Raw genomic sequence first — 18,586 nt, 5'->3', positions numbered from 1 at the left:
ATTATTATTTGAGAACTGTTATAAATTATTGAAAGGAATTATGGACAGTGCATCTTGAGAGAGTCATGGTTCTTGGAGGACCAGTGCATTTCTGATTCTCACATTTTCATTTACAACTTTGATAATTAAATTCTTTGTTGCCTTTTCATGTTACTTAGTTTGTGACTGTAGAGTTGTAAAACCCATGCTCACAGAGGTGAAAATGATTGAGAGTAATGTAAAGCATTATTGCAGGAAATTACACACAAGATATACACTGTTGAATGGAAATCAGATGTGCTTGTTATCAAATTTACAGTGGAAAATACTCATTTTGTCGCCAGTAAAGACCAATAAGAAATAAGGAATACTACTTCATGCAACTTTCATTGTTGTAAAGGTAACCATTGGCTACTTTAAAGGCAACTATTGCCTGTTAGAAAGGTAACTATTGACTACATTAAAGGTAACTATTGACTACTTTAAAGGTAACTATTGACTAATTTAAAGGTAACATTTGACTACTTTAAAAGTAAATATTGACTACCTTAAAGGTAAATATTGACTGCCTTAAAGGTAACTATTGACTACTTTAAAGGTAACTACTGATTATTTTAAAGATAAGTATTGACTAATTTAAAGGTAACTATTGACTACATTAAAGGTAACTATTGACCTCATTAAATGTAACTATTGACATCATTAAAGGTAACTATTGACTACTTTAAAGGTAACTATTGATTACTGCAAAGGTAACTATTGACTACTTTAAAGGTAATTATTGACTACCTTAAAGGTAACTATTGACTACTTTAAAGATAACTATTGACTACTGTAAAGGTAAATATTGACTACTTTTTAGATAACTATTGACTACATTAAAGGCAACTATTGGCTACTTTAAAGGTAACTATTGACTAATTTAAAGGTAACTATTGACTACTTTAAAGGTAACATTTGACTACTTTAAAAGTAAATATTGACTACCTTAAAGGCAAATATTGACTGCCTTAAAGGTAACTATTGACTACTTTAAAGGTAACTATTGACTACCTTAAAAGTAACTATTGACTACTGTAAAGGTAAATATTGACTACTTTAAAGACAACTATTGACTACATTAAAGGCAACTATTGGCTACTTTAAAGGTAACTATTGACTAATTTAAAGGTAACTATTTGCTACTAAATGTAACTATTGACTACTTTAAAGGTAACTTTTGACCTCATTAAAGGCAAATATTGACCTCATTAAAGGTAATTATTATCTACTTTAATGGTAACTAATAAGTTCTTTAAAGGTAACTGTTGACTACTTTAAAGGTAACTGTTGACCTCATTAAAGGTAACTACTGACTATGTTAAAGGTAAATATTTACTACTAAATTTAACTATTGACTACTTTAAAGGTAACTATTGACTACCTTAACGGTAACTATTGACTCTTTAAACATAACTACTGACTACTTTAAAGGTAACTACTGACTACTGTATAGGTAACTATTGACTACTTTACAGGGAACTTTTCTCTAACTTAAAACAATAGTATACACGTAGGCTCATATTCACAAATGGGAATACGCTGTATGTCATGACATGAAAGAGTATTCAAGAATAATGGTGATTTGACTAATCTATGTTTGTCTTGCATTTAACTTTCTGAATTTCAGATTTTCTGTCTTTCCTTTACACTGTTATGTCATGCTACATAGCTGTGGCATGATGCCCCAGTGCTAGACATCACTATAAACTGCAACACTGCATACATCGTAGCGATATGACTGAAATTTTTGTAAACCTATGTTAAAAAAATAAAAATCCAAAGTCTGACATGGTAACTACTGCATCCACTGATTGTAAGTCAAATATGCTAACTACTGCAACCCACTCATTGTAAATCATATATGTTAGCCACTGCAATGCTCAGATTGTAAGTTAGACATGCTAACCACTGGAACCTACTGATTGTAAATCAGACATATTAACCACTGCAACCCACTCATTGTATATTAGATATATTAACAATTGCAACATACTGATTTTAATTATTCCTGCAGCCCATGATTGTAAGCAAGATATGCTAACCAGTGCTTGTAAAAAGGACATGCTAACCACTGATTTTAAATATGGTAAGACATCTTAACCATTGCTGGTCAGATATGCTAACCAGTGATTGTAAGTAAGAAATGCTAACCAGTGTTTGTAGCTAATACATGCTATTCAGTGTTTGCGAAACTAAAACATGCTAATCAGTGCTTGTAAAACATGCTAACCAGTGTTTGTTAAGTAAGACATTCTAATCAGTGCTTGTAGGTAAGACATGCTAATCAGTGTTTGTAAGTAAGATATACTAACCAGTGTTTGTTAAAGTAAGACATGCTAGCCAGTGTTTGCAAGTTTGGAATACTAACTAATGCTTGTACAAATACGTATTAACTAACGCTTTTTTGCAAAACATGCTAACCAGTGGTTGTAAGTAAGAAATGCTAACCAGTGTTTGTTAAAATAAGACATCCAAACCAGCTCTTTTAAGTAAGACATGCTAACCACTGATTTTAGGTATGGTAAGACATCCTAACCACTGCTTGTGAGATGTGCTAACCAGTGTTTGTAAGTATGACATCTAATCCATGTTTATAAGTAAGACATGCTAACCTGTGTTTGTAAGTAAGACATTCTAGCCAGTGTTTGTAAGTAAGACATGCTAATCAGTGTTTGTTAAAGACATGCTGATTAGTGCTTGCAAGACATGCTAACCAGAGTTGATAACCAGTGTCCATAAGACATGTCAGCCAGTAATTGTTAAGTATGACATGCTAATAAATGTCTGTAAGCAATACATGCTAACCATTGCTTGTATGTAAGACATGCTAATAAATGCTTGTAAGTTAGAGATGATAACATGCATTTGTAAGAGTGCTAATCAGTTATTGTAAGTAAGATTATGCCAACCAGTGCTTGTAAGATATGCTTATCAGTGTTTGCAAGTAAAACGTGCTAATCAGTGTTTGTAAGAAAGACATATTAACCAGTGTTTGTAAGTAAGACATGCTAACCAGTGTTTGTAAGTAAGACATGCTAACCAGTGCTTGTAAGTAAGACATGCTAATCAATGCTTATAAGTAAGACATGCTACCCAGTATTTGTAAGTAAGACATTCTAATCAGTGTTTGTAGGTAAAACATGTTAACCATTGTTCATAAGACATTCCAACCAGCGATTGTAAGATATGCCAACCAGTGCTTGTAAGACATGCTAACCAGTGCTTGTAAGTAAGACATGCTAAACAGTGTTTGTAAGTTAGAGATGCTAAAATATGTTTGTATGTAAGATATACTAACCAGGGCCTGTAAGACATGCTAACCAGTGTTTGTAAGTAAGACATTCTAACCAGTGTTTGTAAGATGTTTTAAACACTGTCTGTAAGTAAGACATGTTAACCATTGTTAGTAAGTAAGACATGCTAACCAGTGCTTGTAAATAAGACATGCTAAACAAGTCCTTGTATGTAAGACATGCTAATCTGTGTTTGTAAGTTAGAAATGCTAACCAGTGTTTGTAAGTAAGACATGCCAACCAGTGCTTGTAATGCATGGTAACCAGTACTTGTTAGTAAGACATGATAATCATTGCTTGTAAGTAAGACATGCTAACCAGTGCCTGTAAGTAAGACAAGCTAATCAGTGCTACTGAATTCAAACAACTGTATGCTTGCAACCACACCTTTACAGATCTCAACTTCACATAACCAAGTTAAGTATAACAGCATGTAAGGCTGCTTTATCTCCCTTTATTGTCTACTGATTTATCCCTAGAAGGTAGATCAGGCATTTGATTTTGATATTCAGTATGTACTGTCATATCACACACTAATTAGTTGTATTCTCTTACATCTAGGTGTTATTATTCTTACAGGCACTGAAACAAGCCTTTGCAATATCAAATTAATTTTGGAATTCCAGCCAAACTGTAAATAACAAATTATTTGGTTAGTCTTAAAGAGGAGGTATATAATAAAGGCAAAACTACATTAATGTTTGGTTGCAAGTGAGGGGAAGCAATTAACTTGATACGGTATATGTTTTGTTGTAATGGAGTGGAGATAATTAATTTAATATAAAATATATTTGTTGCAAGTGAGGAAAATGTTTTTTTTTGAAAGGTATGCATTGGCTCAAGGGATGGGAAATAACTTATTTCATATGGCCTATGTTACAATACAAATATGGGGAAATTACTATTTTGATATAGTATATGTTTTGTTGCCAGTGACATGAAGATGCTGTTGTTGTTATTGTAGGGTTTAACACACAATAGGCTATACATGGTGGCCAGTATTAATGGTGGAGAAAGAACCCAGGAAAACACCAGAAAGAACCACCGACCCATGAGAAGCTACTGGCAAGCTTTTTCACATAACCCACATTGGCTGAATCCGAGACTCGAACCCACGCAGACAGAGGTTAGATGGCAGTGATCGAAAACGGAGAGCACTTTAGACCACTCGGCCACTCGGGGCCCTGTGACAGGAAGAAACCCATTGGATAATTGGTACATGTATTTAAATATGTTGAGGTTTCAGGCTGAGACATAGATCTGAGTCAAATCAAACTAAGTCTCTTTAATTCTGCCAATACATAATAAAACATTTACAGTATTCTGTATTGATTATTTTATGTCAGAAGACAAAGGCTGTTTTGAAGTTTTCTTGCTACTGTACAAATGAGTCCAATAAAGAGTTCCATTGGAACAGGTAATGGTGAACCCCAAGATGGACATTTTAGATACAAATTGGCAATCTTGTTTTCAAGCTATTTCTTCAAAATGTTCTTCTTCAACATATCTCTTTCAATTAACCTGTTATGGAATGGGCAGGAAACTACCTTGGTGATGTATTCAAATGAGTATATGTACTGGATTTCCTTGATGCATACAGCAATATCTATTGTACTTTTAATTTTGTTTTAACTTGACTAATAATAACTGAGTAATAGATGAATTTTGTTGTAGATCATTTGGAGCAAGACACCTTTATTTCATGATATGTATGGGTACATTATTGGATACCTATTTTTCATGATGTGTATGGGTATGTTATTGGACACCCATATTTCATGAAGTGTATGGGTACATTATTGGATACCTATATGTCATGATGTGTTAGGGTACAATTTTGGATACCCATATGTCATGATGTGCATGGGTACATTATTGGATACCCATATTTCATGATGAGTATGGGTACATTATTTGATACCTATATTTCATGATGTGTTAGGGTACATTACTGGATACCTATATTTCATGATGTGTAATAGTAAATGTTTGGATACCCATACTTCATGATGTGTATAGGTGCCTTATTGGATACCTATATTTCATGATGTGTATAGGTACATTATTTGATACCTATATTTTATGATATGTTTTGGTACATTATTTGACACCTATACTTCATGATGTGTATGTGTACATTATTGTATACCTATATTTCATGATGTGTATAGGTACATTATTGAATACCCATATGTCATGATGTGTATGGGTACATTATTGGATAACCATATTTCATGATGTGTATGGGTGCAGTATTGGATACCTATATTTCATGATTTGTATGGGTGCGTTATTGGATACCTATGTTTCATGATGTGTAATAGTACATTACTGGATACCCATACTTCATGATGTGTATGTGTACATTATTGGATACCTATACTTCATAATGTGTATGGGTACATTATTGCATACCCATACTTCATGACATATATGGGTACATTATTTGATACCTATATTTCATGATGTGTATGGTTACATTATTTGATACCTATATTTCATGATGTGTATGGATACATTATATTATACTTATGTTTCATGATGTGTATGGGTACATTACCCTTGGATCTTCCACACGTTCTTTTTGTTATTTGTAGCATGTACATGCTATATGTAAAAATAATAATTCTGAGATCTTGATACTAGATTATTTTTCGTATTCCTAAGTTCTTTTGCAATAGTATTCATAGCATACAAATTCAGCTTTTACTTTTATATACCATAATCTCTGCGTGGTGAATAGTACAAAACTCATTAGCTGTATATAACAAAATCAATATCATACACTTTGGTGAGTGTTTTGCCAAAAAATGGCTGTAAATTATTTTTTTTAAAATTTTCAAACAGTCATTGGATTACACATGTGCTGTTTTAGTTGTTTGGACATGCCATAATTAATATGTATGGATTTAATGCCTTGATAATGTAGGAATTGTCTTATTAGAAGGGCCTTTATTAGAATAAATACAGTATTCATGGCAGTGTATAACTTCATCTTTTGTGTTATTGTCATGGTGTGAAAGCAATGCATATCATGTCCAAGTTTTAAGTCTTATCAGAGTATTCATGTTTGTTTGTTTGGTTGTTGCTTGTTTGTTTGTTTGTTTGTTTGTTTCATTGTTGTTTGCTTGGTTGTTGTTATATATGTACTATTATATTTCTTTTTTCAATGTCATTGATGCATTACTATTTATGGTGAGGGTTTGTAAAGACTCTTATACTTCATTATCAGAAACATTTCAGTTGCATACAGTGTGTTGTAGTCTTTTCACTTAATCCTATTATGGTAACCCATTCAGTTTCAATCTTGTTTCAGTCCATTTTTCTTTTTAAATCAGGGCACATGCTTTTCATATTTCCAGTCATCAGTCTCTCCATTTGTTCAGTCATTGCTCATCCATCTACTTGTCCATCTGTCTAACACAATTTTCCCACTATGTACTTGTCCATATGTGCAATACTTTTTTTCTCACTCTGTACTTCTAGCACACTTTTCCACCCATTCTATACTTGTCCATCTGTCTAACACAATTTTCCCACTAATTACTTGTCCATATGTGTAATACATTTTTCCTCACCCTGTACTTGTAGCACACTTTTCCACCCATTCTATACTTGTCCACCTAATACACCTTTTCACAACCTACATGTGTCCGTTGCATGCCTATTTGTCTAACACATTTTTAACCCACTCCATGCCTGCAGACAGAGTCACGGTGGCTCATTTGGTAAAGTGTTAGACTTGTAATCCAAAAGTCATGGATTTAATACCTGTCCTTAGCCAGCCCAGGTTGGCTGCCTTGTTGCCTCAAAGGGAATAGGATGCTATAGCAAATAATCAGCTAAACATGCCATTAGTTTAGAAAACAAATTCTGTACCTGTGAATTCTTCATTGGATGCAAGATTAGGGACATAGACTTTGTCTGTGTACATTTAGAAATTTTCCATTTAAAAATTGACTCTGCTTAGTTTTGAGATGTGAACTCAGTTAAGAAACTCTATGATGAACCACCATAAGTTTTTATACTTTCTAAACATTGAGTTATATATATATATATATATATATATATATATATATATATATATATATATGTAATGTGTTACCCTTTATACTGATGCTATTACAAAAACCAACTTTATCTTTTCTATAACATTTAAAGAATTTTAATAAATTTACATATTATTCATATTATTATTCATCCTGTAGGACATCATGTTTGCAAGAACTTTTCTTCCTAATTTGTATCTTTTTATCATGACATTTTATAACTTAACTTATAATTGGTAATATATAGCCAGTAGTGTGCTGATATGCTTTTAAAATCTGTTCATACCAGTTCATGTATTATAATACCTAGTGTAAACAATCATAATCTTTCACATGGTTGATAATTATAATTACATGTTGGACAGTTTCTTTTCTTCATACAACTTACAGTAATAATTACACAGCGTACAGTTTATTTCACCCATATGGTTATCTATTATAATTACACATTGTACATTTGCTAATTTTAATCACATGCAGTAACTATAACTCATTAATATAATCCATATAGATTGGTGAAAACACATTTACAAAAGACAAGGGAGGTAAATGTTGTTGTTTGATTGATATATTTATTTCTCTTGCTAAAAGTCTATTTATTATCTACTAGTACATTCATAACTGGCTAGTTTCAGTAACTGTGTTTCTCATTATATGTTCACATTACTGGTATGAGATGGTGTTATTAAAGATGGTATGCCTGAATAAAATTAACCTTGCCTGAGTCAATTCATGCAGACTATTCATGCTATAAAAAACAGGGAAGATGATGGCAAACTAATTAACTGAGCAGTGCTATGTTATTATTATTATTATTATTATTATTATTTGTGGACATTACTGATGCCACACATGAAATTTAGGACTTGATATACAGCAAGGCAAATGGTGAACATTATGATAAACATAAAACATAAGATGGACACAGTAACAGTTTGAATGGGTCAGAGATGTTGGATTGTAAATATTTTAGCTGTGGGAGTATATGTATAACATATAATTATACCACATGTTATTGATTTGGTCAATTACTAATTAGGGAATCAAGCATTAATCAGGAAGTCAAGCACTAATTAAGGCATTATTATATTATGTCTAACGACTAAACATTTGCTACATTATTAACTATTAGTATACTTTACAACTATATTGATTTCAAGATCTGAAAAGATTTTAAAGGAACATTCTTAGGTTTTATTAGATTCAGAATACAAAATTTGTTTTTTTTAGGATTGCTTTGAGAACGATGCTTTTATATTCACATTTTTTATCAGTTTTTCCACTTATTTTTACAGAGCTAGTATGCTCTTCCATTTTACATTTTATCTTGTAATACATGTATCTATAATATCTCAATATAGGTGACCTTGCAATTAGCCTGCAGTCTTCTTAGTATGGCTCTCATAAGCAGTGTTATAATGAGGGACTACTGTATTGAGTATCAAGATTTTCACAAGAGTAGTTACTGAAATTTGACTTCCAAAATTTACCTTGAAGATGGCATAGTTGTTCAGTTTGACTATCCTAAATTTGCCTTACAGGTATCTAGACTGTACAGTGTGACTGTCCTAAATTTGGATTACATGTACCTAGACTGTACAGTTTGACTGCCGAAAATTTGTCTTACAGGTATCTAGATTGTACAGTTTGTCTGCCCTAAATTTGTGCTACAGGTATCTAGATTGTACAGTTTGTCTGTCCTAAATTAGCCTTATGGTACCTAGATTGTATAGTATGACTGTCCTAAATTATATTCTCACTTATAGTGTCACTTTACCTGAATTATTAGAGAATTTTTAATTTTAATGTAGAGAAGCCATGAAATATTATTTGTGTATATCAAAAAGTTTGGACAAGAATTCTTTAAAAAAGCATCCTACTGACTGACATTTCTTAGTAAACTGCTTTCTTTGGCTAGTATGCATATGCCAGTCAAGTGAGCAATCATTCCTACTTGAATCTCTTGTTCATTTGTTTCTGTCCTGTTTGTTTAATGTCCATATATGTCAGCGTACTTTATCATATAGTTTTGCTGTAGTTACTTGTATGCATATGTAAATAATTACCTTCCAATAAAGTGAATACTTGATATTTAAAGGTATGCAGGATAAAACAGTTATGACACCGGTTACTGAAAGTATCAATGTTGGATGCATGCGTGACCAGGTATAACTTTTACATTAACCATATATAGGTTATTGGACATAAGACATTATCAGACACATTCTGTATAAACCCTGGCAAGGGTATCTGCCCCTGAACCTCAATACTGCTGTGAATCAATTTCTAGGATATATATATATATATATATATATATATATATATATATATAACACAAAATAATAATATCATACAGGTTAGGTAATTTATACACCACATAAAGCTGAGACAGAAGATGTAATTTATGAACGAATTCTAACTAACATCCATGAACATGCTACTTTTATTTTATAAACGTATACATGTTTAAGAGATCCTGAGTGACTACCATCAGTACACTAAAGTACAATAGGTAATGTATATTTGAGTATCCTATATTATACATACATCTCAATCATAAAATGTTGTGTCAGCACATTGGCATTTCTAACAAAGCAATGTAAGGTATAATATATTCATACTTGCTATACATTAGTTGACTTCCTACACTTTGCCTCATATCATTAATGTCATTCATCTTTTTTCAACCGTAACACAAATGATTCATTGATAAAGAAACATTGATTAAAGCTGCTGTTAATAACCATGACAGTCTTGTTTTTTTTATACAAGGCCTGATTAATATCACTGTATTGATGTACAGTTTGGTATATGACAAATTCACACAAGATCAGGGTATGTATTAGTACTATTATATTAATTCATTATACAACTACCTCTTTTGATGAATGGACATTATATAAGGATTATTACATTTGTATTAACTTGCGTTAAAATTTACTGCAGAAACGAAAATAGGACTTGGCTGTAATATGTGAAATATAAAATATGGAGCGAGAACGTTTTTTTATTTACACTTCAACTATATCATAATAAGTACTTGAACTGAATTGATATAAATGGAAATCAATTGGTTGTCAGGTCGGTGAGGACAACATTAACAATGACTTAGACAGCAAGTAAATTATACAATAAACATCATATAAATTATGTTGTACATACTGCTAGATTAATCAGGTATTGTCTAATTGAATTTGAATGTCTAGTCAGTGAGGATAACACTCTCAATGATGTATTTTACCGAAGGTCTCTTTGAACATTTCATGTTCGATATGTACCGCGTATAATGTGTCGGAGAGTGTCTCGTGCTCATTTGCAACTGTTCATTCTCGAGCGGCTTGTCGTCCAAGCGTGGAATCAGCAACACTTATGTAGATCATTTGTGTACGTCCTGGTCAGCTTTATGTCATTTGCACTTATCCATCAGTCGTATTTAAAAGCAACTGGTTTTGTAATGAAAACCATCGATTAGCCTTACGTTCTATTCATATGTGGTTGATTTTTATATTAACAAGGTTTTTTCCCTGTGGAAAATGTAAATACGTTCATTCACGCGATTGTCCCGGACATTGTTAAAACAAAAAACAGCTTATACCTATCATCAGTGACATTTCTTAACATTACATCGGTGACATATGTATGATCTAAAATATTTGGGACGGTATTTCGATTCATTTCGATACCACATTTCGTACTCCCATTTAGCAATGGCAACGCAATGCTGTTGATAATTATGGTAAAAGGCACTGATGTAGACTGAATATTCTTTGAAACCATATGGACTATCTGTCAGGTATTCGGCCCCAACAATCGATGTTTCCATTACATAGTAATATCTAGCTGTCGTACACTTTAGTAATGGGAAATCGTATATTCATTGTCTTTGCGTCAAAAATCGCAATTTGATCTGATAAAGTCGTTTATAAATTTATTACAGGCGTTATTCACTACCGTCAAGGTTCCTTCGACGAGTGGCAACACATTCGGTGCGATACAATAAATGCACTCCCGATGATCTATGACGATAAAATCAAGTTCTGATCTGGCATTAAGACGCACGTGTTTGGGGAGTAGTGAAGTAGGACGATAGGGCAACAATGGGAATTAACATTACGGACCCACCCACCCCGGACGATATGGCGACAAGATTTATAGCGACAGTGGGAATTAGCATTACAAGACCCCCTTGGGACGATATAGAGACAAGACCTTGAAGTACACCCTGGGACTGTATAGTGACAAGGGAAAGATAGCGTCTGACGTCACGGTAGGGGAGATTGGTAACACTGTAGCAACTAGGGGAGGTGACGTCACAGTACTGAGCAAAAAGCAGGATGTACAGAGAGAACACAGACAAGAAACAAATACTTATACATTTAAAAAAAAAGATTTTGGGGGGTTAGGCAAGAAAGTCCATTTCTTTTCGAGGCAAATGAGGGGCCCTGGAAAGGGCCTTTGGCTTCTTCTGCTTCTTCTTCTTCTATTTTCTCGAGTTCTTCAGCCATCTTCTAATTTTTCCTAATATTCCTTTCTTCTTCTTTATCTCTGTCTATGGCAGCCAGTCAGGATGGCCTATCGCTCTGAATTTTTCCTGTACTTTGATCCAGTTGTTGTTCAGCCTTTCAAAGTCTTATTTTTTATATTGTCTCTTCCTTTCTCTTTTTAGTCCAAGTTTCTTTGATCTTCTTGACTTCTTCTGTCAGCACTGTTCTCATCCTTTCATCTGCTTTTATGAGTTGTCCTAATCCCCACTTCACAAATGACCACTCACTCCATTCCAAGATATCTTCTAGGAAGTACCTGACTCTCGTGACATGATCCAGGGTTTCCTTCAAGCTACCTACTCTTACATAGGGAGGGTCAATGAATCTTCCTAATTTTTTTACTTCATCTTCTATCATGCCCTGGAAAAGATCCATGGCTACTTTGAAACTGGTCACTTGTCACAAAATTCTTAGTACCTTGATACGTCCATTCCTTCTCAAGCCTTTCCACCACATATTTCCCATCCACTATCCAATACCACCAGTCCTTTAGTGGTTAAACAGCTGTATGCTCTTGTTTTTTGCTTTTTTAGTAGAATGGCATGAATGACGAACGTTTTGATTTTTATCTGTAAAGCAGGACGTGAAGGAAAACATCCCTATTTTTCTCTTCTCATATTACATACTATCCACACATGCGAAGAAGCAAAAACATAACCATAATATACTATCCACACACGGGAAGGATCTAAACTAACCAAAATTATACTATCCACACACGCGAAGAAGCAAATTCAAACCCATAATATACTATCACGACACGGGAAGGAGCTAAATTAACCCAAATTATACTATCCACACACGCGAAAAAGTAAAAAAAAAAAAGAACATAACCATAATATACTATCCACATACGGGAAGGGGCTAAACTAACCCAAATTATACTATCCAAACACGCGAACAAGCAAAATCAAACCCATAATATACTATCCACACACGCGAAGAAGCAAAAACATAATGATAATCTACTATTCACACACGGGGAAGAGATAAACAAAACCAAATTCTACGATCCACACACGTGAAGAAGCTAAAAACTAATCATAACCTACTATCCCTAAAGGCGAAGAAGCAAAAGTCAACCATAATTTACTATCCACACACGGGAAGGAGCAAAAACATAACCAAAATCTACTATCAACAAAAGGAAAGGTGCCATAACTAACCACATTATCTACTATCCACACACGCGAAGAAGCAAAATCTAACTCAAAATCTACTATCCACACAGAAGGAAAGTTAAAAACACACACTCTACTATCTACACAAACTTAGGTGAGCGCTTAAAAACATCTGTAATCTATTATCCACACACGGAATGTTGCCATAACTAACCACATTATCTACTATCCACACACGCGATGAAGCAAAATCTAACCCAAACTCTACTATCCACAGAGAAGGAAAGTTAAAAACCACACGCTCCACTATCTACACAAACGTACGTGAGTGCTTACAAATCCCAATAATCTACTATCAACACACGGAATAATGCCATAACTAACCACATTATCTACTATCCACACACGCCATGAAGCAAAAACATAACCAAAATCTACTATCCACACACGCGAAGAAGCAAAATCTAACCCAAAATATACTATCCACACAGAAGAAAAGTTAAAAACCACACACTCTACTATCTACACAAACGTACGTGAGCGCTTAAAACCCCCAAAAATATATTATCCACACACGGAATGTTGCCATAAGTAACCACATTATCTACTGTCCTCACACGCGATGAAGCCAAAACATAACCAAAATATACTATCCACATACGCGAAGAGGCATAAACTTAAGTAAAATCTACTATCCACACACGAGTAGGAGCATAAATTAACCACAAATCTACTATGCACACTCGGGAAGAAGCAGAACCATAACCAAAATCTACTATCCACACAGGCGAAGAGGCAAAAAACAAACACAAATTTACTATCTACACACGCGAAGAAGCAAAAACACTCACCACAAATTACTATCCACGCAGAGGTGAGGAGCAAAAACAAACCCTAAATATACTATCCACATAGAGGGAAGAAGAAAAGACTATTATATACTGTTCACAAACCCCAATATATAATATCCACACACGGGAAGGAGAAAAACAAAACCCAAAATATACTATCCACACACGGAAAGGAGAAAAACTAAACCCCTTTATGTACTATCTACACATGGGAAGAAGAAAAAAAAAACTAGTATATACTAAAAATCTCAAACTATACTATCCACACACGGAAGGAGAGAAAACAAACACCAAACGTACCATCAACACAGAGGGGAGGGAAAACAAGCCCCAGATATTCTATCTACACAGAGAGCAGGGAAGAAAACCTAATCCCATATCTACTATCCACACAGAGGTGATAATTAAACAAACAAGCCCCATATATACTATCCACACAGAGGGAAGAAGACACAATAACCCAATATACACTATCCACAAAGAGGGAAGAAGAAAAAACATATTATACTAACCACACAGAGGGACGAGAAAACCATTATATGTTATCAAAGCAGAGGAAAAAATAACCCATTATATATACTATTAACACAGACTGAAGAAAATAACCCATTATATACTATCAACATAGTGAAGAAGAAACAGTTTGTTTGAAAGCACCTAAGACCTCAACTACAATGACCAACTCTACCAATCACCCACCCCCACCCCCACACACTCCAAAATCCAGTTAACCCACTATTATATAGCGTCAGTTTTAGGAACAATCAAGACACAAAATGATGAATGAACAGACTGACTATTTTACCCATTTGCATGCCTAAAGTGCGTACGTAAAGGAAAACACCCCTTCCATTTCAATTCCAACTCAACAATGACCCAGAGGGATAGAGAGATGTGAAAGAGCACATATTCATGCAGTATCAATAAAAACGAAACATACCATCCTTATTATAAAAGCTCAAAACCAAGAGAAACCTACGTTTTCTTTCTGGTCATTTCTCTTTTAGAAGTTAGTATGAAATTTCACATCCGGGCCAACGCATCGGCTCAAATTTGTAAATTTTTCCATTTCCATCTCTTCACTGGCAAAGGTTCTTCCTCATCTTCAAGTTCTTCTTCATAGTCCCTCTCTTTCTCCTCGTATTTATGTTTCTTCTCTTTTCTCTTAGAGCACAATGAAGCCCAGTGTCCATTTTTCCTGACAACGATAACAGGTATCTTGACTTTTGTCTCTCTTTCTTGGACGACGCAGGTATTCTGGAGACAAATGCCCATTTACCTTGCAGATATAGCTAACCTCATCAGCACTTATACACTTTCTATGACTCTCATCAAATCAACGACCAGAAGGGTAAGTTTTGTTGCCACTCTCGCCTGTGAATTATGCTTTCTCATGACTCTTAGCAAATATTTGACCAGCAGATCGATCTGTGCTAACTCTCCCGTCTTCTTCATCGTTTGAGAGTTGAATTAATAGTGTTCTGACTCTGAGACACTCTCCCCATATACAGGGACCTGCTGCGTGTGAAACCTAGTAAAATGAAATTTTGCAATAAGACGAAACGATTTCATTGAGAAAGTAAGAGGCAACGATGTGCCGTATCACTTCACACAGGAGCTGAAGTGTTAGCTCAGATCCGTGCCAGCAATCTCGAAGACGACATAAGTGAGCTTGGATCAACGCTCTCCACGTATGCCACAAAACCAAGAGTCTTAATTCACGCCAAAAGAAATTCGTTCCGTCCATAAAAATATTACCACATTTGAGAAATGAAAAAAATAAAATTCCAAAAAATTGAGAACGACGGCTTACATCTACAACGTGAAATGTTAAGAGTTCAATAGTGTGCAAAACTTAGTCAAATTAAATTTTTTTATAATGAAGACTAAACGATCTATTTTCCAGGGAGAAAGCAAACACCAAGCAACAATGGTGATTCGTGTCACACACCACTTCAAAATGTGTTTGTAGAGGTTTGTGCTAGCGATTTTGAAGATGATAAAATGATCTCATATTCAAAACTATTTCCATCCATTACAGAATGAAATCGAGAGATTGGGAGAACAACGATGGTAAATCCAGTAGGATTACAGAACCAAAACGACCATTGAAGAAATAAATTTGTTTGGTACCTCATGAAGATTATTTTGTACAATCTAGTAGGCCCAAAAGTGACTTGTAGAAAAATTTAGAACGATGACATACACCTACCTACACCGTTACATTAAATGGTTTACGTTAATGGTTGATATTTCTTTGTTATTAAATGTTCGTACAAACGACATGTGTGTAAGCGAAAGCTAACACAAACACGCACGCACACGCAGACTAGTGTTACTGCATTGGGTGACAGTAGAACGGGAAGTACCTTAGTCTGGAGTGGTTTGAGAGATGGACAGATAGACTTGACATTACAGTGGAGAGAGAAAGAAAGACTGGTAAAGAAAAAAACAAACGTAGGACACCATTTTTATTCCGTTATTCTTGCGGTATTATAGGTCAAAGATTATTGGATACAAATTCAGCAGCGATCCGAAAGTAGTAGTTAACCCGCGGAAGCAGACAATGTCATATTTGCGTGATAGTCTTATAAACCACGTTGGAAAATACCATGCTTAGTTGTATAGTCTTTATAAACCACATTGAAATGTACCATACATAGCTGTATGGTCTTTATAAACCACGTTGAAATTTACCATATATAGTTGTATATACGAGGAGCAGTCACAGTCATAGTATATTTATGGTCTTTAGTAAGCACTTTGAAATGTAACACACGTAGGTGTACCTGCCATTGATGTTTATCTATGTTCAAACAACCCACGGAAATAAACACACCAACGAATGGATCAGTGTCCGTTTATTACCCGAAAGAGGCCCAAGATTATATTAAACAAAATGACTACATAAGCAAATCACCTTAAAGAGGTTTGTAAAGTGTCCAACACAATTTCGATTTCTTAAATATAATTCACCTGGATCCCCCGAGGTAACACCATTCAGACCTAAGTGAAACACGTTATAATACCCGTATAGGATTCATCATAAATAGACAGATGATGACAGTGGACGAGGGCAAATGTCACGATAGCCGATTCGGCTAATGCGTAGCTGCAGAAAAACGTGCCAATGTTGGCAGACGATGGGAATTCGCCACTGCAGAATCCAATCGGACCTTACTTCAGGAACGTGTCCATATAATCTTGACTCGACCGAATATTACTCGACAGCTAATTGCTGAAGCCAAAGGTGCAATGACAATCATTATCGACAGTTTGGAATATGCATTCAGCACATGGATGTATCAGATGTCCATAGGAGAAATCGCTTCGTACTTTCCTCATATCGATTCCGAATCGTTATCGCGCTTGATAATTTATTACGCACCGACAACCACTTACCTCTAGGAGGCTGTTTTATTTTCGGATAAATAGCGAGAACATATCATTCGAAAAGTACAGGTCGATAAAATAACTTTCGTTGATCAGATAAAATATATATAAAATATTAAATATTAGTGCGAGGGTGATTGCGGCCAATGACATCGCCGAAACTGGGTATAACCATAATTTGTTGTCGAGGCTTACGTCGTTTGCTCGTTACTTATTTCATGTTGTGTTTTGGTGCACGACTACATGGCGTGGAATTTCACAGGCGCATTCAACATCAACTCGATCCCAGATGGTAATATAAATACTATCATATCATGTTTATTATACGCTTATGAGAATTCCCAACGAATGAAAGTAAATTGTCAGATAAGTGAACGGTATCACACAGAAGTGAACTTAGCAATAATTTTAAATCATCTGCGTATCAATAGAATGTGACATATAAAGTTAGTCCTAAGACAGACATGACAATGCAACGCGGACGCAAGAGTGGACACAATTATAAAAATTGTGTACAATTAATTATGACTGTTAATGCGTACGCCACCATACACCTTATGATCTCGTAAGGAATATTAATTGCAGGTGTGACTTTCACAGACACAGTCTCACGATCGAGATTACAATTTGTTAATCCAGCGGCAAACATCAATTCCAAGAACCCATTCGCAGTGTTCCTTGAAATATGACAGCAATAATTCAAGCGCATTGTGTAACAGCTACAAAAGAAACTAGATTTTTACATAGGAAAAAGACTACCTATGATTCCCACGTTGTGCTATTTAATATACGCAGATGTCCTTGTGACGAATGAATCTTCGTCCGATAAACTGCCACCGGAAACGACTCCGCATCAAGCATTGTCGGCACAGGTCGCGCTAAGAAGACAGTCGTGGTTACCAGTACCACAGTCGCCACCAACAAGGGTGTCACACGGTTTAGTTATGATACAGATATTGCCTCGTTAAAATATATTACCATCGTCATTGGCGCAGCAACCGCATTTATAATTTTGTCGATTTAATATCGTCATGGTGGTTTATCTCTGTAATATTTCCACGCAGTTTCTCCTTCCGTGGTCGCTATGATTAACGCCACGACTGCATTATCCGCGACTATTCCGAAAACCACACCGGCCATTGTAACAAATTTGACACCATAGTTTCAATTATACTTGGACGACCTCTCTTGGCAACCAAAATAAGAGCTTGTTTACCATAATTGAACGTTTTCCCACGCATATAGTTACCGTGCAGTTCCTGATGATGTAGGTGCAGGTGGTACAGGTGCCTGGGATGAAATAGTTGGTGCCGA

Source organism: Sinohyriopsis cumingii, unplaced genomic scaffold (assembly GCF_028554795.1).
Source record: "Sinohyriopsis cumingii isolate HCF-2022 unplaced genomic scaffold, ASM2855479v2 utg003002l, whole genome shotgun sequence".
Classification (NCBI taxonomy): Eukaryota; Metazoa; Mollusca; class Bivalvia; order Unionida; family Unionidae; genus Sinohyriopsis; species Sinohyriopsis cumingii.
This window is presented reverse-complemented; position numbering follows the sequence as displayed.